The sequence below is a fragment of the Bombina bombina genome, chromosome 1, assembly GCF_027579735.1.
Source record: "Bombina bombina isolate aBomBom1 chromosome 1, aBomBom1.pri, whole genome shotgun sequence".
Classification (NCBI taxonomy): domain Eukaryota; kingdom Metazoa; phylum Chordata; class Amphibia; order Anura; family Bombinatoridae; genus Bombina; species Bombina bombina.
Window position 1 is genome coordinate 1,446,107,190 of NC_069499.1, and position 25,957 is coordinate 1,446,133,146.

General features: G+C 37.8%; 1 long non-coding RNA gene across 1 annotated transcript in view; it reads right to left on the minus strand.

The window, feature by feature from the left end:
- Positions 1-15,805, minus strand: part of LOC128643228 (uncharacterized) — a 54,874-nt gene extending 39,069 nt beyond the window's left edge. The window contains exon 1 of the long non-coding RNA XR_008399788.1: positions 15,135-15,805. This is a non-coding gene — a long non-coding RNA (uncharacterized LOC128643228). The remainder of the gene's footprint in view (positions 1-15,134) is intronic.
- Positions 15,806-25,957: the final 10,152 nt, after the last annotated feature.

A 25,957-nucleotide genomic window follows, 5' to 3' on the forward strand; every position in this document is an offset into this window, starting at 1 on the left:
GCCATTGTGTTCGTGGCCAGCATGCACCAGGGCTGTTTCCAGGGGCAAAGATGCCACCAATCCCAGGTGACAGCACAAGGCCTCCATTGCGTTCCACAGGGGTGTAATGGCGGGGCAAGCCAACCAAATGTGATGGGGGTCACCCACCTGTTGACAACCTCTCCAACAGAGGGGGGAGCTGCCTGGAAACATTTTATGTAACTTTGAAAGGACATAGTAAGTAACTTGTAAAACAGTTAGTACAGTGTCATGCAATGAATTGACGATTTGGTGTATTGGACTGCATCGGTACAGTCCTCTACAGACAAATCCACTCTCCAGTTTCTCTCCCAGTCCCCCATCTGCCTGGTTTTAGTAAGTTCTGAGGCATTGAGAAGAATTTGATAATGGGAGGACAGGGGGGAAATGTGTTGGGAGCCTGAAGATATACGGGTCTCCCAAGGTGTCTGCTGTCTAGGAGGAGCGCTGAGAAATCCCCATGACTTCTATATAGAAAGAAACCTTAAGAGGTCAAATCTAAACCTGAGCTGGATGGCATGGATGTGGGCCAGGACATCGGGGGGAACTGGGTTTCCTCCAGAGAAGAGGTCCATAATTTTAAGAGTAGAGAGAGCTTGTCGCACAGCAAGGCCTGCAAGAGAAAGGCCGAGTAGGAGACCCGACACAGAATGACAGGGAGAGGAGTGTGGAGAGACCAAGTTATGATAGCGGAGTTGTAGCCATGAGTTCCTACAGTGCCAGACGATGTTATTGTGAGTTGTAAAATCTGAGGCACAGTGAGGTGAGATCCAAATAAAATCCATCAATGTTAGGTGGGCCGGTAAGGACACCTGCTCTAGTTCTAGCCAGTGGGGGACTACCTCTTTAATATTCCATTCTGTTATATGGGATAGAAGGTTGGCTTCGTAGTAGAGCCTAACATTCGGAAGGCCTAGACCCCCAGCCACAACTGGGCATTGTAATAAAGAGGCTGCAATACAAGGCCTCTTCCCATTCCATATGTACCGGTTGATTACTGCTTGGAATTTGTTAAGCAGAGAGAGTAGGACTTTTATTGGCAGACATCTGAAGAAGTATGTTAGCTTGGGGAGATGTATCATCTTAACCGCAGCAATTCTCCCAAACCTGGAGATTTCATCTTATCTTCTGGAACACAGGTATTTTTTGAGTTGGGTAAGAAAGGCATGAAGGTTCTTAGATAGGACTATGTCTGTATCATGAGAGATGAATACCCAGAGGTGCTTGAGGCCTGAAAGTGACCATTGGAATTTATATTGCCTCCTGAGAAAGTTCAATACAGAGTTGGACAGGTTTAAGGGATAGGCTTCAGTTTTGCTTAAGTTCAATTTATAATATGAAATGCTGCCAAACCTTTCCAGTAGGTCGAATAATGCTGGAAGGGACTCTTCCGGTTCTGTGACGAAAAGAGTCAGATCGTCTGCATAGAGGGCTAATTTCTGGGGGGGGTCATGAAGAACTAAGCCCTTGACTTGGGTCGAAAATCCTGATTGCCGCAGCCAAAGGCTCGATGGCCAGGGCAAACAGCAGGGGGGAAAGGGGACAACCCTGTCTTTTGCCATTTGTGATCTGCACTGTGCCCGAACAAAAGTTCAGGCCTCTCACCCTCGCTGTGGGACAGGAATACAAGGATCTCACTGCTGTGATGAAGGACCCCGGGAGTCTGAGATCTCCAAAGTATTTTTAATAGATGATTAAAGTTTAATCATCTTTTAAAAAATAAACCTCACACAACATAATCAAGGTTTGGAGTCATCTGTATGAGCGGGAGAAGTACAGGGAGTGCAGAATTATTAGGCAAATGAGTATTTTGACCACATCATCCTCTTTATGCATGTTGTCTTACTCCAAGCTGTATAGGCTCGAAAGCCTACTACCAATTAAGCATATTAGGTGATGTGCATCTCTGTAATGAGAAGGGGTGTGGTCTAATGACATCAACACCCTATATCAGGTGTGCATAATTATTAGGCAACTTCCTTTCCTTTGTCAAAATGGGTCAAAAGAAGGACTTGACAGGCTCAGAAAAGTCAAAAATAGTGAGCTATCTTGCAGAGGGATGCAGCACTCTTAAAATTGCAAAGCTTCTGAAGCGTGATCATCGAACAATCAAGCGTTTCATTCAAAATAGTCAACAGGATCGCAAGAAGCGTGTGGAAAAACCAAGGCGCAAAATAACTGCCCATGAACTGAGAAAAGTCAAGCGTGCAGCTGCCAAGATGCCACTTGCCACCAGTTTGGCCATATTTCAGAGCTGCAACATCACTGGAGTGCCCAAAAGCATAAGGTGTGCAATACTCAGAGACATGGCCAAGGTAAGAAAGGCTGAAAGACGACCACCACTGAACAAGACACACAAGCTGAAACATCAAGACTGGGCCAAGAAATATCTCAAGACTGATTTTTCTAAGGTTTTATGGACTGATGAAATGAGAGTGAGTCTTGATGGGCCAGATGGATGGGCCCGTGGCTGGATTGGTAAAGGGCAGAGAGCTCCAGTCCGACTCAGACGCCAGCAAGGTGGAGGTGGAGTACTGGTTTGGGCTGGTATCATCAAAGATGAGCTTGTGGGGCCTTTTCGGGTTGAGGATGGAGTCAAGCTCAACTCCCAGTCCTACTGCCAGTTTCTGGAAGACACCTTCTTCAAGCAGTGGTACAGGAAGAAGTTTGCGTCCTTCAAGAAAAACATGATTTTCATGCAGGACAATGCTCCATCACACGCGTCCAAGTACTCCACAGCGTGGCTGGCAAGAAAGGGTATAAAAGAAGAAAATCTAATGACATGGCCTCCTTGTTCACCTGATCTGAACCCCATTGAGAACCTGTGGTCCATCATCAAATGTGAGATTTACAAGGAGGGAAAACAGTACACCTCTCTGAACAGTGTCTGGGAGGCTGTGGTTGCTGCTGCACGCAATGTTGATGGTGAACAGATCAAAACACTGACAGAATCCATGGATGGCAGGCTTTTGAGTGTCCTTGCAAAGAAAGGTGGCTATATTGGTCACTGATTTGTTTTTGTTTTGTTTTTGAATGTCAGAAATGTATATTTGTGAATGTTGAGATGTTATATTGGTTTCACTGGTAAAAATAAATAATTGAAATGGGTATATATTTGTTTTTTGTTAAGTTGCCTAATAATTATGCACAGTAATAGTCACCTGCACACACAGATATCCCCCTAAAATAGCTATAACTAAAAACAAACTAAAAACTACTTCCAAAACTATTCAGCTTTGATATTAATGAGTTTTTTGGGTTCATTGAGAACATGGTTGTTGTTCAATAATAAAATTAATCCTCAAAAATACAACTTGCCTAATAATTCTGCACTCCCTGTATATAGCTGTGGCTACGTTAGACAACTAACTCTCTGTGCCTAGGTACACAGACTGCACCTCTATTATTTCTCAATGCACACTGAATTGTACCCTGCACATGAACAATATTTGCAGTGGTCTCCTTTATAAACAGTGGCTTGTGATGCTTTTAGCATTATGACCCACTATTTATCATGGAAAGCTAATGTGTAGACTACACTGTGAGTGCACACTCAATAGATATGTGTAAGCAGCTGAGAACACTGGTCACCTTCTGGTTGGAAGAAATGCCTGACACTTTAAAGAAGAAAACATCTCTCTGGCTTACTGGGTGACCTGGAGAACCCTCTGATGGTGTGTGAAAATATCATGTTTACAAGCAACCACAGGGTTTATGCTTCACCTGGTAGGAAATATATAATTATTATGTTAACTACATTTATTTTGATTTAAACATCTGAAAGTTTTATTGTCTCCTTGTACCGTGATACACATTTGCTAATCTATTGAGCATCTTAGTAATCAGACTCACATGCAATACAGTTCTTTCTAGAGCCAAGTCTGTTGGCCATAAAGAAAAGCTGTAAGGAGGATAGGTGAGAATTGGTGCTTATATCAACCCTAATGCCAAGTATAGAAGGGTCTCTCTCTAAGAACCCTGAGGAGGATAGTAGAATAATTTAAGCGGAAATACTGGCGCTGAAAGCAGGGTAGTACACAAATACAATATACGGGTAACCTAAAAGGGTCTACCTTAGCAGAAATATAATCGTTATAAAAAAGTTAATAAATGGTAATAGCCTAATATATATCTTAGAAAATATATTTAATAGTGTAAAATTACAATACAATCAAGATTATAAAATCAGTGTTAATAAAATCAGTACATATACACTAAAAAGTAATTAATGGGGCCCTTTAAATTAGTTTGAAAAAACATACAGAAAGGGGAAAGATTAACCACAAATCTATATATATATATATATACAGTGATTGAGGATAGAAGAAAACTATACTCAAATAAATATAAGTATACAAAGGGCAGAGATATTCAAACAGAATAAATAAAAACAAATAGCAATACAGACAGACTTAACTGGACGTCCAGCGTAAAAACCAGGGGTTAAAACAGTAATAATCTGGGGTTAAAACAGTATTAACCTGAAAGTGCACTATAGTGAACAAAAACACTCGTGACTAGATGATCATACTAATAGCATTGGATCAAGCTAATGGGCGAGTGAGGTACCTTGCGCTAATCTGTGGAGCACAGATTGAATATTGTTCGTCCTGTAGGTGGGTGATCCTCTGGAGGTGGGTGTGTACTCCTAGCGTAGTCCACTTACATCACCCTTTCTGAAAATGTCCAGCTGATTTCGGGAGGAACAGAATGTAAACAATCTCTGGGGTAATAGCAATCCTTTAGATGATGGTAGATAGTAACTTCAAGGCACTCTTATTCCGTGATGCTTAGTGCAGGTACGAGATCATCTGGCAGTATATTCAATTTGTAGACTGGTGCGCTCCCTCAGAGGGCTGTATTCAAATTCACAGGCCTTGGGGGTAGTGAGCCAGGCGTTGGTAGTTGTCCTGTGTGCTTTTTCAACACAATAGCGATCCTTTCGGTGGCTGTATCAAGTTCACAAGCCTTAAAGGAGTTCAGCTTAGCAGTAGTTCTTCTTGTAGGAAATGAGACACAGTCATCAACCGGTTTCTCCCCTCACTTGGGGCTTTTTCAAGATGTGTTCTCATTGCCGGCAGGTATTCCTTTATAGGGCTATCCTGCATCCTTATTGGTTAGTTCAAAGGGGTGTGTGATCCCAGTTAAGGTGGAAATTGAGTTATATCCCTTAAACTTTTAAGGAGGTATCTTATTGTCTCTTGTAGATTTTTGGAAATGTCCCGTTGTTAATTTTAGTTTAACAACTAGTATACTTAAAGTACATATTGCTCCGGAAAGGAACAACCATACGTGTAATATGGTTCCATCCATGGTGTCAAGTGAAATAGACTTAAATTATGAGTAAAGTCTGTTCAAGAGTTAGTATTTTTTGGAGTCCTCAATTTGATTAAACACATAGGTAGAGGTAAAAGACATATGTCAGTATTGTACAGGGAATATAAAGTTTTTACAGAGTTTTACATTTGATAGTTACAAACAGAAGTAAATTAGGGACAAAAAGAGAGAACTGGGGGTTCTCATTGTCTTAGAGTTAAAGTTAAACACATAGGTAAAGAATTTTTCGCATATGTGTATATGATACAGAAAATAGACAGACATTCTAGATATTTCACGTATGGTGGTTGCATATTTGGGCATACTTATCTGATCAAGAGTCAGTATTGTTTGGGGGATGATAGTATGATTAAACACATAGTTAAAGGTTAAACACATATGTCGATATTTGTTCTCTTTTTGATAAATATTATAAAATCTTACATTTGGTACTTGCAAACGGAAGTTAATTCTGAAAAAAACGGTTCTCAGTGTATTAGGGGTAAAGTTAAACACATAGGTAAAAGTTAAACACATAGGTAAAAGTTAAATACATATGTGTATATGACATGGACAGACTATTCCAAAGTTTTACATTTAGTACTTGCAGGCGGAAGTTAGTTATGAAAAAACAGTTCTTAGTGTATTAGGGGTAAAATTAAACACATAGGTAAAAGTTAAACACATATGTGTATATGACATAAAAAATGTAGACAGACTATTCCAAAGTTTTGCATTTGGTGGTTGCATACTTGGGCAAATAATGAAAGGAGGTTCCGATTGTTTTTAAAAGGCATATCTAATAGAGACCCTTAGGGGAAGTTTTAGTCAAACATAAAAGGAACTACATCAAGTTCTGAGTTTAAGCCTAATGGGTCCAGTGTTTTCATGGTATAAATTAGTTCGGCTTCCTTTTTTAGGAGCTTTGTTTCAAAATTCCCTCCTCTCCATTCTGGTTTGACTTTCGAAATCCCCCAGAATTTAAAGTCTTTAAGTCGGTTATTATGGACCTCTCTAAAGTGTCTGTATAGGTGTGTTTCCTTGTTGCCTTTTTCTATGATACAAAGGTGTTCTCTAATTCTTTCGCGGAGTGTTCTAGAGGTCTCTCCTAAATATTGCATATTACAACTACACTGTATGAGGAATATGATTCCTTTATCTGTACATCTGATAGTGTCATTTATATGGTAGGTAATTCCTGTTTGAGTTGACGTATATTCTTTGGTTTTATTTGTGTAGTGGCAGGATCTGCAGCAATGGCAGGGAAAGAAGCCTTTGACTATGTTCCCTAGTAGGTCATGTTGTTTGGACTGATTATTTGTTTTAAACTCGCTGGGGGCCAATGTGCTCTTTAGGTTCTTTGAATTTTTTATATATAAATCTCGGGTTAATATAGATCTTATCTCCAATAATTGGATCCTCTCTAATTAGGTGCCAATGTTTTTTAATAATACGTTCGATAGTCTTATGGTCCCCATTATAGTTTGTAATGAAAGGGACAGATATATCCTCCGTTTCTTTTATGCCTATAGGATCTTCATGTCTTTTATATTTAAGTAAATCTTTTCTATCTATGTCTTTTATTTTATTGAAATTATCCTGAATTGTTATATCATCATACCCTTTGTCATTAAATTTCTTTATTAGAATTTTAGACTGTTCTTCGTAGTCTATTAGGTTAGTGCAGTTTTTTCTAATCCGCAGAAATTGTGCTTTGGGTATATTTTCTTTCCACTTTGAAAGGTGGCAGCTTGTAGCATGAATAAAGTTGTTGGAATCTATTTTCTTAAAGAAAGTTTTGGTATTAAATTGGTCATTGTTGGTTTCAATGTCCAGATCTAGAAACAAAATTTTATGTTTATTTATTTCGTAAGTGAACTGTAATCCCCTGTCATTTTGGTTCATGGAGGAGAAAAGTTCTAATAGTGTTTCTTCAGTACCTTTCCAGATAATCAGAATGTCGTCAATGTACCGCTTATAGGTCACCAGATACTGCACCAAGCTATTGGTTCCCAAAAATTCGGACTCCCAATACCCCATAAAAAGATTGGCCTAGCTTGGTGCAAATCTGGTGCCCATAGCGGTACCTTTAATCTGTAGATACATCTTTTGATTAAAAGAAAATGTATTGTTTTCAAGAATGAATCTGATGCTGTCTAATAGGAATTCTCTTTGTTCTTTGGATATAGTTTCATCTTTCTTTAGAAACTTTGTAACTGCTTTAACACCTAGTATGTTTTTTCAAACTAATTTAAAGGGTCCCATTAATTACTTTTTAGTGTATATGTACTGATTTTATTAACACTGATTTTATAATCTTGATTGTATTGTAATTTTACACTATTAAATATATTTTCTAAGATATATATTAGGCTATTACCATTTATTAACTTTTATAACGATTATATTTCTGCTAAGGTAGACGCTTTTAGGTCACCCGTATATTGTATTTGTGTACTACCCTGCTTTCAGCGCCAGTATTTCCGCATAAAGAAAAGCTGCCATATCTGGTCTCAGTGACCGGATCTGTAGTCATAGTGGTTTACAACATTTCATGGAGTTTATGATTCACTCAGAATGGTTTAAAGCATCAGTGAATGGCACAATAGGCATTTCTTTTAAGCATTTCAACAAGAATATGTCTACACAAATACAAGTGACGGTTAAGTGTAAATGTTTGGTTTGAAAATACAGGAGTTTAAAAAATGTAATAAAACAAAATATTCCAATCAAGGGTCTTGTGTTGGATTGTGTTGTTGCCAACATTGCCAAACACAGATCTTGCATCTTAAAAGGACAGTCTGCATCAGAATTGTTATTATTTAAAAAGATAGATAATCCCTTTTTTAATCATTACCCAGTTTTGCATAACCAACACTGTTACATTAATATACTTTTTACCTCTGTGATTACCTTCTATCTAAGCCTCTGCAGACTGCCCCCTTATTTCAATTCTTTTTACTGACTTGCTTTTTAGCCAATCAGTGCTGATTCCTAAGTAACTCCACGAACACAATGTTATCTATCTGGCACACATGAACTTGTTCTGTCTAGTTGAAAAACTGTCAAAATGCACTAAGATAAGAGACAGTCTTCAAGGGCTTAGAAATTAGCATATGAGCCTACCTAGTTTTAGCTTTCAACAAAGAATACCAAGAGAGCAAAGCAAATATGATGACAAAAGAAAATTGGAAAGTTGTTTAAAATTGCATGCCCTATTGGAATTATGAAAGTTTAATTTTGACTAGACTGTACCTTTAAAGGCCTACCAAAATCCATAAATCTGAGTATCTTCATTGCAGTTAACAGACCATGGCTAGGTCGGGGCAGCCAAGGGTTAACTTGTTTTATGGTAACAGCATGCACCTGAGATCATAACAAAATAAACAATACACTTAACAGCTTATACTGCAAAGGCAGCTCCCCTTTGATTTCATGCAGACATTACTTTCGGCTAGATTTAGAGTTCTGTGGCCAAAGGGGTGGGTTAGCTACGCGTGCTTTTTCCCCCCGCACCATTTAAATACCGCTGGTATTTAGAGTTCACAGAATGGCTGCGTTAGGCTCCAAAAAAGGGAGCGTAGAGCATATTTACCGCCACTGCAACTCTAAATACCAGCGTTGCTTACGGATGCGGCCAGCTTAAAAAACGTGCTCGTGCACGATTCCCCCATAGAAAACAATGGGGCTGTTTGAGCTGAAAAAAAACCTACCACCTGCAAAAAAGCAGCGTTCAGCTCCTAACGCAGCCCCATTGTTTTCTATGGGGAAACAGTTTCTAAGTCTGCACCTAACACTAACATGTACCCCGAGTCTAAACACCCCTAACCTTACACTTATTAAACCCTAATCTGCCGCCCCCGCTATCGCTGACACCTGCATATTTTTTTTAACCCCTAATCTATCGCTCCATACACCGCTGCAACCTACATTATACCTATGTACCCCTAATCTGCTGCCCCTAACACTGCCGACCCCTATATTATATTTATTAACCCCTAATCTGCCCCCCACAACGTCGCCGCCAGCTACATACAATTATTAACCCCTAATCTGCCGACCGACCCACCGCTACTATAATAAATGTATTAACCCCTAAAGCTAAGTCTAACCCTAACACTAACAACCCCCTAAGTTAAATATAATTTAAATCTAACAAAATAAATTAACTCTTATTATATAAATTATTCCTATTTAAAGCTAAATACTTACCTGTAAAATAAATCCTAATATAGCTACAATATAAATTATAATTATATTGTAGCTATTTTAGGATTAATATTTATTTTACAGGCAACTTTGTATTTATTTTAACCAGGTACAATAGCTATTAAATAATTATTTACTATTTAATAGCTAAAATAGTTAAAATAATTACTAAATTACCTGTAAAATAAATCCTATCCTAAATTACAATTAAACCTAACACTACGCTATCAATTAATAAATTAAATAAACTACCTACAATTATCTACAATTAAACCTAACACTACACTATCAATAAATAAATTAAATAAAATACCTACAAATAAATACAATTAAATAAACTAACTAAAGTACAAAAAATAAAAAAGCTAAGTTACAAAAAATAAAAAAATATTTACAAACATTAGAAAAATATTACAACAATTTTAAACTAATCACACCTACTCTAAGCCCCCTAATAAAATAACAAAGACCCCCAAAATAAAAAAATGCCCTCCTACCCTATTCTAAATTTAAAAAGTTCAAAGCTCTTTTACCTTACCAGCCCTGAAAAGGGCCCTTTGCGGGGCATGCCCCAAAGAATTCAGCTCTTTTGCCTGCAAAAAAAACCATACAATACCCCCCCCCAACATTACAACCCACCACCCACATACCCCTAATCTAACCCAAACCCCCCTTAAATAAACCTAACACTAAGCCCCTGAAGATCTTCCTACCTTATCTTCACCTCGCCGGGTATCACACCGATCCGTCCTGGCTCTGATGTCTTGATCCAAGCCCAAGCGGGGGGCTGAAGATGTCCATGATCCGGCTGAAGTCTTCTATCAACGGCATCTTCAATCTTCTTTCTTCCGGATCCATGTTCATCCCGCTGACGCGGAACATCCATCTTCACCGACGACTTCCCGACAAATGACGGTTCCTTTAAGGGACGTCATCCAAGATGGCGTCCCTCGAATTCCGATTGGCTGATAGGATTCTATCAGCCAATCGGAATTAAGGTAGGAAAATTCTGATTGGCTGATGGAATCAGCCAATCAGAATCAAGTTCAATCCAATTGGCTGATCCGATAAGCCAATCAGATTGAGCTCGCATTCTATTGGCTGTTCCGATCAGCCAATAGAATGCAAACTCAATCTGATTGGCTGATGTTGGGGGGGGTATTGTATGTTTTTTTTTTACAGGCAAAAGAGCTAAATTCTTTGGGGCATGCCCCGCAAAGGGCCCTTTTCAGGGCTGGTAAGGTAAAAGAGCTTTGAACTTTTTAAATTTAGAATAGGGTAGGGCATGTTTTTATTTTGGGGGTCTTTGTTATTTTATTAGGGGGCTTAGAGTAGGTGTAATTAGTTTAAAATTGTTGTAATATTTTTCTAATGTTTGTAAATATTTTTTTATTTTTTGTAACTTAGTTCTTTTTTTATTTTTTGTACTTTAGTTAGTTTATTTCATTCTATTTATTTGTAGATATTGTATTTAATTAATTTATTGATAGTGTAGTGTTAGGTTTAATTGTAGATAATTGTAGGTAGTTTATTTAATTTATTTATTGATAGTGTAGTGTTAGATTTAATTGTAGATAATTGTAGGTATTGTATTTAATTAATTTATTGATAGTGTAGTGTTAGGTTTAATTGTAACTTAGGTTATGATTTATTTTACAGGTAATTTTGTAATTAATTTAACTAGGTAACTATTTAATAGTTATTAACTATTTAATAGCTATTGTACCTGGTTAAAATAATTACAAAGTTGCCTGTAAAATAAATATTAATCCTAAAATAGCTACAATATAATTATTATTTATATTGTAGCTATATTAGGGTTTATTTTACAGGTAAGTATTTAGCTTTAAATAGGAATAATTTATTTAATAAGAGTTAATTTATTTAGTTAGATTTAAATTATATTTAATTTATGGGGTTGTTAGGGTTAGGGTTAGACTTAGCTTTAGGGGTTGATACATTTATTATAGTAGCAGGGAGATCCGGTCGGCAGATTAGGGGTTAATAATTGTAGGTAGGTGGAGGCGACGTTGGGGGCAGCAGATTAGGGGTTAATAAATATAATATAGGGGTCGGCGATGTTAGGGGCAGCAGATTAGGGGTACATAGGGATAACTTAGCTGGCGGCGGTGTACAGAGCGGCAGATTAGGGGTTAAGAAATTTTAATAGAGTGGCGGCGATGTGGGGGGACCTCGGTTTAGGGGTACATAGGTAGTTTATGGGTGTTAGTGTACTTTAGAGCACAGTAGTTAAGAGCTTTATAAACCGGCGTTAGCCCAGAAAGCTCTTAACTACTGACTTTTTTCTGGGGCTGGAGTTTTGTCGTTAGATTTCTAACGCTCACTTCAGCCACGACTCTAAATACCGGCGTTAGAAAGATCCCATTGAAAAGATAGGATACGCAATTTACGTAAGGGGATCTGCGGTATGGAAAAGTCGCGGCTGGAAAGTGAGCGTTAGACCCTTTCCTGACTGACTCCAAATACCAGCGGGCGGTAAAAACCAGCGTTAGGAGCCTCTAACACTGGTTTTGACGGCTACCGCCCAACTCTAAATCTAGGCCTTTATTTCTAATAAAAGGCATCAAACACACCAGTGCCAGCGGCAATATTTATTACCATGTTACATGCACAGGGTGCCCTCACCTTACATACATTTTTCATTTAAGAGAGTCCCAGCTTGACCTGGTGAATTTTTCCTTTGAAAATGCCATGGAAAAAAAAAAGTCATATTACACCACTACTAAAATATACTTTGTCCAGAAAAAGGCCTAAAACCGGGGGGGGGTAGAGGATAAGCAGAATTTTAAATGCCTAGGACAGCTCAAAACTTAATATACCACTAATTACAGCTTTTATTGTGCACAGGATAGCTATGCTCTATGTATCCGTATGTATACACTACATTGACACAGCCACTGCAGCCTTTCTGAGCTGGAGTGGTATTTGCTTTTCCTGGTCAAGGGTGCACCTCCATTCAATCACTCAAACAGCACTAGATTGTATAGGAAGCATTTTTGTTTCTACAAGTGGGTTACAGACATGCTTCTATTAACAACTAACATGCACTAACTGCAGAGAAAGTGCACATCAAATATTTCTATACATTTTCGAGTGTGTATGAACTTACATGCATATCAGCATGTGCCTATATGTGAGTGTGTATAAAGTTTTCATATTATATTTTTCTTGAGTAGGAAATTTAAATATTGTCAGTTCCCACTCTTATAAATAGGGGCCCTAAATCTGTAATCATGTGAATTCCACAAAACACAGAAAGCAGTGATGAACCTATTGCTACCTGTAGGACATTGATTTACCACCCTAGCAACAGACATCTACCCTCTTTTTGACAAGCAATGAAGAAAAAAATGTGCATAACTCCATGGCTTCCAAAAACACACAGTGGATAGTTTGGCTTTCCATATAACAGTAACATATAAAAGTTCTTTGATAAACCATCTTGTCTGCATATAACACACTATGGAAATAAAGGGTTGGGAAGGAGTATATATGCAAAAAGTTAGTACATGTTTAATAGACAGCTAAATAGGAATCATAATTATAAGAACAAAATTAGAATTAAAATATGCAGAATTAAAAACACAGTATACGGGACTTATAAGAACTATAAATAGTTAAAATATGACAACACATGACCAGTGATCACTTGGTGTTGGATATTACCCAAGATGGGGTGTGTGCACAAAAAAAGAAAAAGAAATTAAAACTGGGAGCAATATGTGTCAGTGATGACAGTAGAAAAAGTATATGAAAAAATATGAATATATATATATATATATATATATAATGTTCATTAGTGTCAAAAAGTAGGAGAATGCGTAGTCCCAGAACTAAGTGTAAATACAATGTGCAGAATCCAAAAAGAGATAATGTGTATAGCACAAAAAGAGATATAGAATCCAAAAAAGAGGAAATAAAACTTTGTGTCCAGAAAAAAAGTCTGTGTCCAGAAAAGGCAATAGGTGTATGCGGAATGAGATTTGAGGGATATACGTCCAAAAGGGTGGGTGTTCTTGGGAAACCTGTGGAAGGAAAATAATACACGGTGCAAAAATTCTGAATAGTAGATTAGGCCTATATGGTAATAGGCTTACCTATAGATAGGACAGGAAACTCAGGCTGGTAGATCCAGTGGATCGTTGACGCGTTTCAGCCTTTAATAAGGCCTTTAACAAGACTCTTGTGATAATTGTGCTCTAGTATTTCAAGTGGCCTGCAATTCAATCGCTTTCGCGTTGCATGGAAGCTTTGTGCTCAATAGGCTCCAATGTTAGCTTCATTCTCATGACGTGAGACACGGCATGAGAAGCTAGCGCAGCAAAGGTTCTAAGTCACGCAGCAATGGGCAGCAGATTAAAAAAATTAAATATATATATATATACTGTAAATACTGTATATATATATATATATATATATATATATATATATATATATAGCTTGTGCGATAACCCAACGGCAGAAGTTACAATATTGCGACCGCGTTCACGTTCTGTACCATTGACTTTAATGGAGAGATAAAAGTGGAAAAAAATCTTACACCCATATTCACACACTAAACCGAGTCACCATAAGCCCCCTACTCTAATAACCCCATACACTATTAACCCTGAAACCACAAATACCCCCATCACAAAGTAACTCACTACACTATTAAACCCTAAACCGCAGCAACCTCATCGTAAAGTAACCCAATACACTATTAACCCCTAAACCGCCACACCCCATCACAAAATAACTCACTAAACTATTAACCCCTAAACCACCACACACCCATCGCAAAGTAACCAACTAACATTTAAAACCCCTAAGTTACTCAAAAACAGAATTACCTTACTTGTTAAAACTAACAAACCTAACATTGCTTTAAAAAAAAAAACTAACATTACTAAAAAACAAAAACAAAACTTAGCGTTACTTAAAAAAACTACCATTACCAAAAAATAAAAAAAGAGTTATGCCTATTCTAAAACCCTATTTTAAAATTATTTCCAAAATAAAATACCCATACTTACACTAAACTACAGAAATAGCCAGGGCCAGACTGGGGATAAAAAGCAGCCCTGGAAAAATATAAAGACTAGTCCTATTTTTTGTCAGTAGAATGCACATGTCCCAATTTTCTCAAAGGGGATTACTGGGATACTCCTTCCCCCAATATTTTTTTCAGAATTAAATTATTTTTATATGCATTTAAAAAAGTGCCAGATTGTCGTTATATAGGCGCCATAGAACCCAACTGCATTCATTAATCACCTCTATAAATTGTAGCTTTCCATACCCAGCTGCTGCAGCCCATTGGGATATCTCCTTAAAAGGGCCTTTTGTAGGAAATTGCCCTAAAGTGTCAGTTCTTTTTCTGAAAAAAAGTCTACAAAACTCTACAATTAACCCTCCACTCCCCCTTAAAAAAAAGTCTATCTTAAAAAAACTACTCTAAAAATTGCCCTGAAAAGGGCATTTGGATGAGCATTGACCTTAAAAGTAAAAGTTATTTTGCTGCCCAGGAAAAAAAAAACCTACTCTAAAATAAAACCTACATAATACTAAACCCCGAAGATGGTACTCACCAAAGATGAATCCGGGTGGTGGTGCTCCATCTTCATCCCAGCGGTGGCCCATCTTCATCCCAGCGGCGGTCCATCTTCTTATCTTCATACTGAAAATGAAATTGAAAGCATGAGCGGTAAATGCATTAGCATTGGAGCGATTTCCTTTACTTTCAATTGCAATATGAGTTGAAATTGAGGCAATTCAACCCCTTAGCCCATTAAGGGCTATGTTACAAGTGGAGCCCTAATTTATTGAGCGCACGCAAATGGGCTAATTCACCTGTTTATAGGCTCGCAATAAATAATCAGTCATTACAAGTGTACAAGTACAATTAGTGCTCAAAAAAATTAACCACAGTTCAGACCTCTGGTTAATTTTTTACCACTTTGCCAGCAAAATAGCTTGTGAAGTCCCTTTTTTTTTTAAAAGGAAAATGTAGCATGTATTTTTAGAAAAAAACACAACTGCACTAAGAAATTTTTGGGGGCTAAATATGGCAGGTGTGGGGCATTAGAAAAAAAAAACGGCACTGAAAAGTGCCTTCACATTGTGGTCTTTGGGGACTGTGTGTTCCCAGTAAATATATATGTATACGCTTATATAAATATTTATTTATGTGTTAATATATGTAAATACACATATAAACACATACATATATATGTGTATATTCATATACATTATACCTCACTTGTAAACCAGTGCACATTTGCGTGCACTGGTATTATTAAATTGAGCACAAATATCGCTTTTGCGGAAGCGATATTTTGCGCCTAACTTGTGATCTATTCCTAAGACGTATATATATATATATATATATATATATATATATATATATATATATATAGTGCAGTACTTTGCTTATCGTACTGCACAACGTATCTATACATCGGAGCTGCAGGAAGCAACAAAAGTCTTGGCTGTTAAGTTACATCTGAGAGCTATGGTTCCTGAGTTCCAGGCATCTGCCCGCATAAAGGACTGGAGCACGATCTGTGTGTGTGTCACTGTCTGTAACTATCCTCTGCTGGTGCCAGCGTGAGGTGTGGGAAGAAATCCAGGAGGCTGGTGGGCAGTCCAGCAGCAGAGGGGGAGGGAGGGAGGAGCGAGGCAGAGGAAGTGGAATGCCCCTACATTAAAAAAATAAACAAATAAATAAAGGGAGAGGGAGGGATGGGGAGCTACCCTACAGAAAAAAAGGTGATGTGGATCCCTAACTAACAATCGTGGGAGGGGGAGGTGGGTGAACCACTACACTACAGAATTAAAAAAATGTTTTTTAAAAAATACATAAAAAACTGTTTAGTAGGTAAAATTGTCTAAAATTTTCATATTGGCAGACTGTCTGCCAGTACCTAAGATGGGAGTGACCAGTGGGGCATGAGGGAGGGAAGAGAGCTGTTTGGGAGGGATCTGGTAAGGATTAGGGGGTAGGAGGTGTCAGGTGGGAGGGTAACCTCTACACTAAAGCTAAAGTTATCCTTACAAACTACCTGATTAACCCCTTCACGGCCACAAATTTCAGAGGTGTGGTGCGCGGCTGTAATTAGCAGCCTCCTAATTATCAAAAGGCAATGGTAAAGCCATGCATGTCTCCTATTTATAAACAAAGGGAATCTCAGAGAAGCCTTTACAACCATTTGTGTCATGAATGCACAAGCAGTATGTAAATAATTTCAGTGTTTTTTTCTTATATGATTGCATTTGTCGGTGAAATGGTGGAATGAAATATACTAAAATGGGCCTAGATCAATACCTTGGGTTGTCTGCTTAAAAAATACTGTATGTATGGTTTTGACAGGTAAATGAAAAAAAATAAGGCTCTATTTCTATTTAAATGGAGTGATAAGAAAAATGCTAAAAATTCTCCAGTATTTTGGGCAAGTTCTTCTCTGAAAGTCCCGGTAGTGATGGGGCTAAACAGAGAACCACTTGTAATATGGATATGAGCATAAAGAACACTGATATCTCCCGATTGTGTTTATGCTCCTCACTCTAAAGATAGGGCTCCACTCGTAATCTGGCCTAAAATAATTTCCTTAAATGTCTGCTATTTGTAAAGTAAAGTATGAGGTAGCAGCGTTTCCTGGAGTGGTTCATGCTGTGGAAGGTTGTCTAAACCACAAAGCACAATGCTAATATCCATAACCTTCTGAGCACAGTAATGTAAGGTCCCGTAATACCACAAGGATTTACTTAATGAGCAAGCAAAGATTGTAGTATATCTTTGCTGGGACTTTATATGTAGTATAACTTAGCTGTGACTTCGGGGCCTATATAACAAATGTCTGTCCAATATGATTTGTTCATCGGATCATGTTCGTCAGACATTGCTGAATGTGGAGAGCAATATGCTCTCTGCATTCAGCATTGCACCAGCAGCTCTTGTGAACTGCTGGTGCAACGCCGCCCCCTGCAGATTTGCAGCCAATCGGCCGCTAGCAGGGGTGTCAATCAACTCGATCGTATTCGATCTGGTTGATTTCCTGCGATGTCTGTCCGCCTCCTCAGAGCAGGTGGACAGGTTATGGAGCAGCAGTCTTTATACCTTTGCTTGATAACTGGTGTTTCTGGTGAGTCTGAAGGCTCGCCAGAAACACGGCCCTTCAAGCTCCATACGGAGCTTGATAAATGGGCCCCTATATATTTGATAGACGTTAGCAGTCAACTCAGCATTTATTTCCACTTTATTGGGGGAAGATGACAACATGACGTTGATTGTGCAAAGTGGTACACATGGTTTAATAATACATTCTTTAAAATACAGAATTTAATGAGAGTCCACACAAATAAGTTTACAAAAAAGAATTTAAATTTATTACAGAAATTGAATAAAATTAACAAGTCATACAGTGGGGCAAAAAAGTATTTACTCAGCCACCAATTGTGCAAGTTCTCCCACTTAAGAAGATGAGAGAGGCCTGTAATTTTCATCATAGGCATACCTCAACTATGAGAGACAAAATGTGGAAACAAATCCAGACAATCACAATGTCTGATTTGGAAAGAATTTATTTGTATATTATGGTGGAAAATAAGTATTTGGTCACCTACAAACAAGCAAGATTTCTGGCTCTCACAGACCTGTATCTTCTTCTTTAAGAGGCTCCTCTGTCCTCCACTCATTACCTGTATTAATGGCACCTGTTTGAACTTGTTATCAGTATAAAAGACACCTGTCCACAACCTCAATCAGTCACACTCCAAACTCCACTATGGCGAAGACCAAAGAGCTGTTGAAGGACACCAGAAACAAAATTGTAGACCTGCACCAGGCTGGGAAGACTGAATCTGCAATAGGCAAGCAGCTTGGTGTGAAAAAATCAACTGTGGGAGCAATAATTAGAAAATGGAAGACATACAAGACCACTGATAATCTCCCTCGATCTGGGGCTCCACGCAAGATCTCACCCCGTGGGGTCAAAATGATCACAAGAACAGTGAGCAAACATCCCAGAACCACAAGGGGGGACCTAGTGTATGACCTGCAGAGAGCTGGGACCAATGTAACAAACGCTACCATCAGTAACACACTACGCTGCCAAGGACTCAGATCCTGCCGTGTCAGACGTGTCCCCCTGCTTAAGCCAGTACATGTCCGGGCCCGTCTGAAGTATGCTAGAGAGCATTTGGATGATCCAGAAGTGGATTGTGAGAATGTTTTGAGAGAGAATGCTGAGTTGCATCCAAAGAACACCATACCTACTGTGAAGCATGGGGGTGGCAACATCATGCTTTGGGGATGTTTCTCTGCAAAGGGAACAGGACGACTGATCCGTGTACATGAAAGAATGAATGGGGCCATGTATTGTGAGATTTTGAGTGCAAACCTCCTTCCATCAGCAAGGTCATTGAAGATGAAACGTGGCTGGGTCTTTCAGCATGGCAATGATCCCAAACACACCGCCCCTGCAATGAAGGAGTGGATTCGTAAGAAGCATTTCAGGTCCTGGAGTGGCCTAGCCAGTCTCCAGATCTCAACCCCATAGAAAACCTTTGGAGGGAGTTGAAAGTCTGTGTTGCCCAGCAACAGCCCCAAAACATCACTGCTCTAGAGGAGATCTGCATGCAGCAATGGGCCAACAAGCCAGCAACAGTGTGTGACAACCTTGTGAAGACTTACAGAAAACGTTAGACCTCTGTCATTGCCAACAAAGTATATATAACAAAGTATTGAGATGAACTTTTGATATTGACCAAATACTTATTTTCCACCATAATTTGCAAATAAATTTTTTCCAAATCAGACAATGTGATTGTCTGGATTTGTTTCCACATTTTGTCTCTCATAGTTGAGGTATGGCTATGATGAAAATTACAGGCCTCGCTCATCTTCTTAAGTGGGAGAACTTGCACAGTTGGTGGCTGACTAAATAATTTTTTGCCCCACTGTATTTTCAAATATTTGGGGAATCATAGAAATATAGACACACTAATTTAACAATAAAAACCCAATCTAATAACAGAGCATTGTACCATATTAATATTTTGTTTTAACCAATGATATTTTATTATCCTAATTTTAAGAGAGTATTAAGAGCCTACAAGACAGTTTGAGTGAATAAAAGCAGCATTTGTAATTTTGCAAAGAAAAATAATACAGTTTACTACTTCCCTTCTTCACTGTACTAGGGAGAACAAGCCTTTTGAGACATCACAAGGTTGGGCTTGTATCATCTGTATAAAAGAAATTGAGCATTATACTTATTTATAATCTCTATATCTTCAATTTTATTTAAAATGCTTTTTGATTTTAAAAACAAATGTCTGCTTGCCTCTACCGTTATATCATTACATATTGACTATATATGTTATCACTATTACCTCTCAACTGTAAAATCTGATTGGTGAATGTAGTATAAGAAGGGATAGCTAGAACTGATTCTTATTAATCAGTGTCTCCCTAATAAATACTTAAAGGGACACTCAAGTCAAAATTTTACTTTAATGATTCAGATAAAGCATGCAATTTTAAACAACTTTCCAATTTACTTCCATTAACAAAATATGCACAATCTTTTTATATTTACACATTTGAGTCTTTAGTTCCTACTGAGCATGTGCAAGAATTTAAAAAAATATAAATATATGCATTTGTGATTGGCAGATGGCTGTCACATGATGCAGGGCGAGTGAAAATAGACATAACTGAAAGTTGTCAGAAAAAATCTACTACTCATTGGAAGTTCAGACTAATTGCTATTGCATTGTTTGTTATCATGCATTTGTTGATTATGCAAATCTACTATATTTACTTGTCCTTTAATGTAAAAATGCAACCCTTGTCTTAGACCAAACATTAACCCATAATGCAACTACCAGCAGTGTACACGATTTATACGCCTTAATGTAAACACCTTAGATTTCATCCTCAGTTATAAAAAAAAACATTTTAAATAAGCATGTAATACAATTTAACACAATATTTAATTAATAGGTACAATTATGCATAGTTAATAATTTTAATACATAATGCACAAACAATGAATTATCTTTTCCCACTTGAAAAATCAGCTAGCTGAGGTAAGAGCTATGTGCTTATAAATAAAATTACCCAAAGGATAACCCATTTGCCATCCTTGATGTATACATTCTGGGAATCCATCAAAAACATTCTACCCATGTTATGGTAACAAACTTATTGACCTAATTGACCTAGTACATAAGTCCTGAAACATTAGGGATTCTTTATCACACTACTACAAACATCCATGGTTTTGAGTAAAGGAAATATGAAAGTGTTACCTCATGGAAGTTACATACAGCATTGGGGTAAATGTTGACTGAGCCATTCTGCTAACAATAGCCTAGGATGATCAAAACACCATACAATTTAAAAAAAATTAGGATGAGTGTGTGGCACAATCCATGCTAATAAAAATTCTATTAAATCTTCTAATTTGTTTATGTAAACTTTAAATGTGTACAGAGTATTTTTTCCATAAATATTGATGTTACAAAATGAATGGTCCAATAGTAACCTATTGTGCTTGTTAAAAACTGTATTAAAGGGATTAGTTAAATACGCAAGTGAATCAATGAAACAATGGATCTGACTATGAATGAGAACATTGTTATATTATGGAGAAGAATGAAAGGGACAAATCTTGTAACAGGGGCTGTGATAGTATAAGGGAGTAAGAGGTCCAGCCAGTGAGAGGGACTAGGCCAAATAGTGGACAAGTGAGATGACCCTACTAGTGGCATTGTCTGGGCAAATGCAACAGTAGAAGAGAATATGGACCAATATGTGAGACTAACTTGTCTAATGAGACAGTGTAGAATGAGAATACTATTACACCAGCTGGTGGCAGGTAATGGTGAGACAGAAATGTGTAGTGACTTTTGCTTCCTATTATGGCTGGGCCAGTTTGATTGCATTATGTTAGAGATGGGTGCGTGGGAAATCCATCTTATTGCAGCATTCAGAAAGATTGAATTAGATTCATAAGACCAGAGTACATTGAATATTGTATCTTATTGCATTACTTTAAATAAGGAGGAATGTAGTACTGACTGGACCAATCCAAATCTTCTTCAGTATGTGCTTCTCAAGTATTGTTTTAAATGAGTATCTCATGCTAACAGGACAGTACCATTTTCTGATGGCTCATAGGGTGTGCTCCAGGGGTTTATTTATTTTTCCACAAAAAAAAAAAAAGATCTGTCTTTCCCTCTCAATGAGATTTTTATATATACTCAATATAAATTATTGTTTTCATTTTGCTTGACACAGGGGGAATAAATGCATGAATTATTTGTTGAGGCAGATTCTTTTCATAGGCATATTACACCCTTCATGAAAGTTTGCAAATGCCAAACTAAAAACAACATTGAAGAGACATTAAAGTCAGAACAAAAGTTTTATGATTCAGACAGAGCATGCAATTTTAAATAACTTTCCAATTTGTTTTTATTATCAATTTTGCTTAGTTACCTTGGTATCCTTTGTTTAAGAGTATACCTAGGTAGGCTTAGAAGCAGAAATGCACTACTGTGAGAAAAACACTTCAAATTGAATTAGATTGGCAAATTTCATAAAATTGTATGCTCTATATAAGACATGGTGGCTGATTTATCAGTGTGCTGGCGGACATGATCCGCTGTAGCGGATCATGTCCGCCTCACATCGATAAATGCAGACGACATATGCTATCAGCATCTATCAATGCACAAGCATTTCTCGTAAAATGCTTGTGCAATGCGCCCCCTGCACTTTCACTGCAAATCGGCCACTAGCAGGGGGTGTCAATCATGATTGCTGTCTGCCACCTCAGAGGTAGCGGACGAGTTAAGGAGCAGCGGTCTTAAGACCATGGCCCCTAGTTATCAAGCCGTCAACCTCAAATACGCTGGAATTCCGCAGCGTATTTGTGGTGAGGCTGATTCGTCTTAGTTATCAAGCCCTAGACACCGGCAAAAGTAGAATTTTGTGACGTAAGCTTCGATCCGCCAGACCCATTCCGACACAGATCGATGCTTACGTCGCTACAGATGTTACACACACAAGTTCGGCACAATCTGACTACTTTTGCTAGTTATCAAAAAACTAGCAGGTACGCTCGGCACTTTTCCGGCCCAGCGTACCTGGTTTTCAAACGGCCACCGAATCAATGGGAGTCTGACCATAGCGAAAGTTCATGTTCGCTGCTGCCAGACATCCCATTGATTCCTATGGGAGCTGTCTACACCTAACACCCTAACATGTACCCCGAGTCTAAACACACCTAATCTTTCCCCCCTACACCGCCGCAACTAAATAAAGTGTTTACCCCCTAAACCACCGCTCCCAGAGCCCACCGCAAGCTATAATAAATATGTTAACCCCTAAATCGTCACTCCCGGTCCCCACCGCAACTATAATATATGTATTAACCCCTAAACCACCGCTCCCGGACCCCGCCGCCACCTACATTATACCTATTAACCCCTATCCTGCCCCCCCTACACTGCCGCCACTATAATAAATTTATTAACCCCTATCCTGCCCCCCCTACACCGTCACCACCTATAATAAAGTTATTAACCCCTATCCTGCCCCCCCTACACCGTCACCACCTATAATAAATGTATTAACCCCTATCCTGCCCCCCCTACACCGCTGCCACTGTAATAAAATTATTAACCCCTAAACCTAAGTCTAACACAAACCCTAACACCCCCCTAACTTAAATATTAATTAAATAAATCTAAATAATGTTTCTCTTTCTTTTTCTCTCTTAACTAAATTAATCCTATTTAAAACTAAATACTTACCTTTAAAATAAACCTTAATATAGCTACAATATAAAAAATAATTATATTGTAGCTATTTTAGGATTTATTTTTATTTTACATGCAAATTTCAATTTAGTTTAACTAGGTACAATAGCTATTAAATAGTTAATAACTATTTAATAGCTACCTAGCTAAAATAAAGAGAAATTTGCCTGTAAAATAAAAACTAACCTAAGTTACAATTACACCTAACACTACACTATACTTTAATAAATTAATCCTATTTAAAACTAAAAACTTACCTGTAAAATAAACTCTAAGATAGCTACAATGTAATAAACCCCTAAACCGCCGCTCCCGGCCCCCGCTGCCACCTACATAATACCTATTAACCCCAATTACATTGTAGCTATTTTAGGATTTATATTTATTTTACAGGTAACTTTGTATTTATTTTAGCTAGTTAGAATAGTTATTAAATAGTTATTAACTATTTAATAACTACCTAGCTAAAAGAAATACAAAATTACCTGTAAAATAAATCCTAACCTAAGTTACAATTAAACCTAACACTACACTATCATTAAATTAGTTGAATAAATGAGCTACAAATAACTACAATTACATTCAATTAAATAAACTAACTAAAGTACAAAAAATAAAAAAGCTAAGTTACAAAAAATAAAAAAAATAAGTTACAAACATTTCAAAACTATTACAACAATTTTAAGCTACTTACACCTAATCTAAGCCCCCTTATAAAATAACAAAGCCCCCCAAAATAAAAAAATTCCCTACCCTATTCTACATTAAAAAGTTACCAGCTCTTTTACCTTACCAGCCCTTAAAAGGGCCTTTTGCGGGGCATGCCGCAAAGAAAACAGCTCTTTTGCCTGTAAAATAAAAATAAAACCCCCCATCAACATTAAAACCCACCACCCACATACCCCTAATCTAACCCAAACCCCCCTTAAATAAACTTAACACTACCCCCTGAAGATCATCCTACCTTGAGCCGTCTTCAGCCAGCTGACCACCAATGGAACCGAAGAGGAGATCTGGAGCGGCAGAAGTAATCATCCTGGCGGCACTGAAGAAGTCTTCCATCTGATTGAAGTCATCATCCAGGCGGCGCTGAAGAGGTCTTCCATCCAATTGAAGTCTTCATCCAAGCGGCGTCTTCAATCTTCATCCATCCGGAGTGGAGCGGAGCCATCTTCAGACGAGCCGAGGTGGAGCCATCCTCTTCTTCCCGACGACTAGCGGCGAATGAAGGTTCCTTTAAGGGACGTCATCCAAGATGGCGTCCCTTCAATTCCAATTGGCTGATAGGATTCTATCAGCCAATCGGAATTAAGGTAGGAAAAAGCTGATTGGCTGATTGAATCAGCCAATCAGATTGAAGTTCAATCCGATTGGCTGATCCAATCAGATTTTTCCTACCTTAATTCCGATTGGCTGATAGAATCCTATCAGCCAATCGGAATTGAAGGGACGCCATCTTGGATGACATCCCTTAAAGGAACCTTTATTTGTCGTTAGTCGTCAAGAAGAAGAGGATGGCTCCGCATCGGCTCATCTGAAGATGGCTCCGCTCCTCTCCGGAATGGATGAAGATTGAAGACGCCGCTTGGATGATGACTTCAATCGGATGGAAGACTTCTTCAGCGCCGCCTGGATGATGACTTCTGCCGCTCTGGATCTCCTCTTCGGTTCCATCTGTGGTTGACTGGCTGAAGATGGCTCAAGGTAGGATGATCTTCAGGGGGTAGTGTTAGGTTTATTTAAGGGGGGTTTGGGTTAGATTAGGGGTATGTGGGTGGTGGGTTTTAATGTCGGGGGGGTTGTATTTTTATTTTACAGGCAAAAGAGCTGTTTTCTTTGGGGCATGCCCCACAAAAGGCCCTTTTAAGGGCTGGTAAGGTAAAAGAGCTTGTAACTTTTTAATGTAGAATAGGGTAGGGAATTTTTTTATTTTGGGGGGCTTTGTTATTTTATTAGGGGGCTTAGATTAGGTGTAAGTAGCTTAAAATTGTTGTAATAATTTTGAAATGTTTGTAACTTATTTTTTTTATTTTTTGAAACTTGGCTTTTTTATTTTTTGTACTTTAGTTAGTTTATTTAATTGAATTTAATTGTAATTATTTGTAGCTCATTTATTTAACTAATTTAATGATAGTGTAGTGTTAGGTTTAATTGTAACTTAGGTTAGGATTTATTTTACAGGTAATTTTGTATTTCTTTTAGCTAGGTAGTTATTAAATAGTTAGTAACTATTTAATAACTATTCTAACTAGCTAAAATAAATACAAAGTTACCTGTAAAATAATTATAAATCCTAAAATAGCTACAATGTAATTATTAATTACATTGTAGCTATCTTAGGGTTTATTTTACAGGTAAGTATTTAGTTTTAAATAGGATTAATTTATTAAAGTATAGTGTAGTGTTAGGTGTAATTGTAACTTAGGTTAGTTTTTATTTTACAGGTACATTTCTCTTTATTTTAGCTAGGTAGCTATTAAATAGTTAATAACTATTTAATAGCTATTGTACATAGTTAAAATAAATTGAAAGTTGCCTGTAAAATAAAAATAAATCCTAAGATAGCTACAATATAATTATT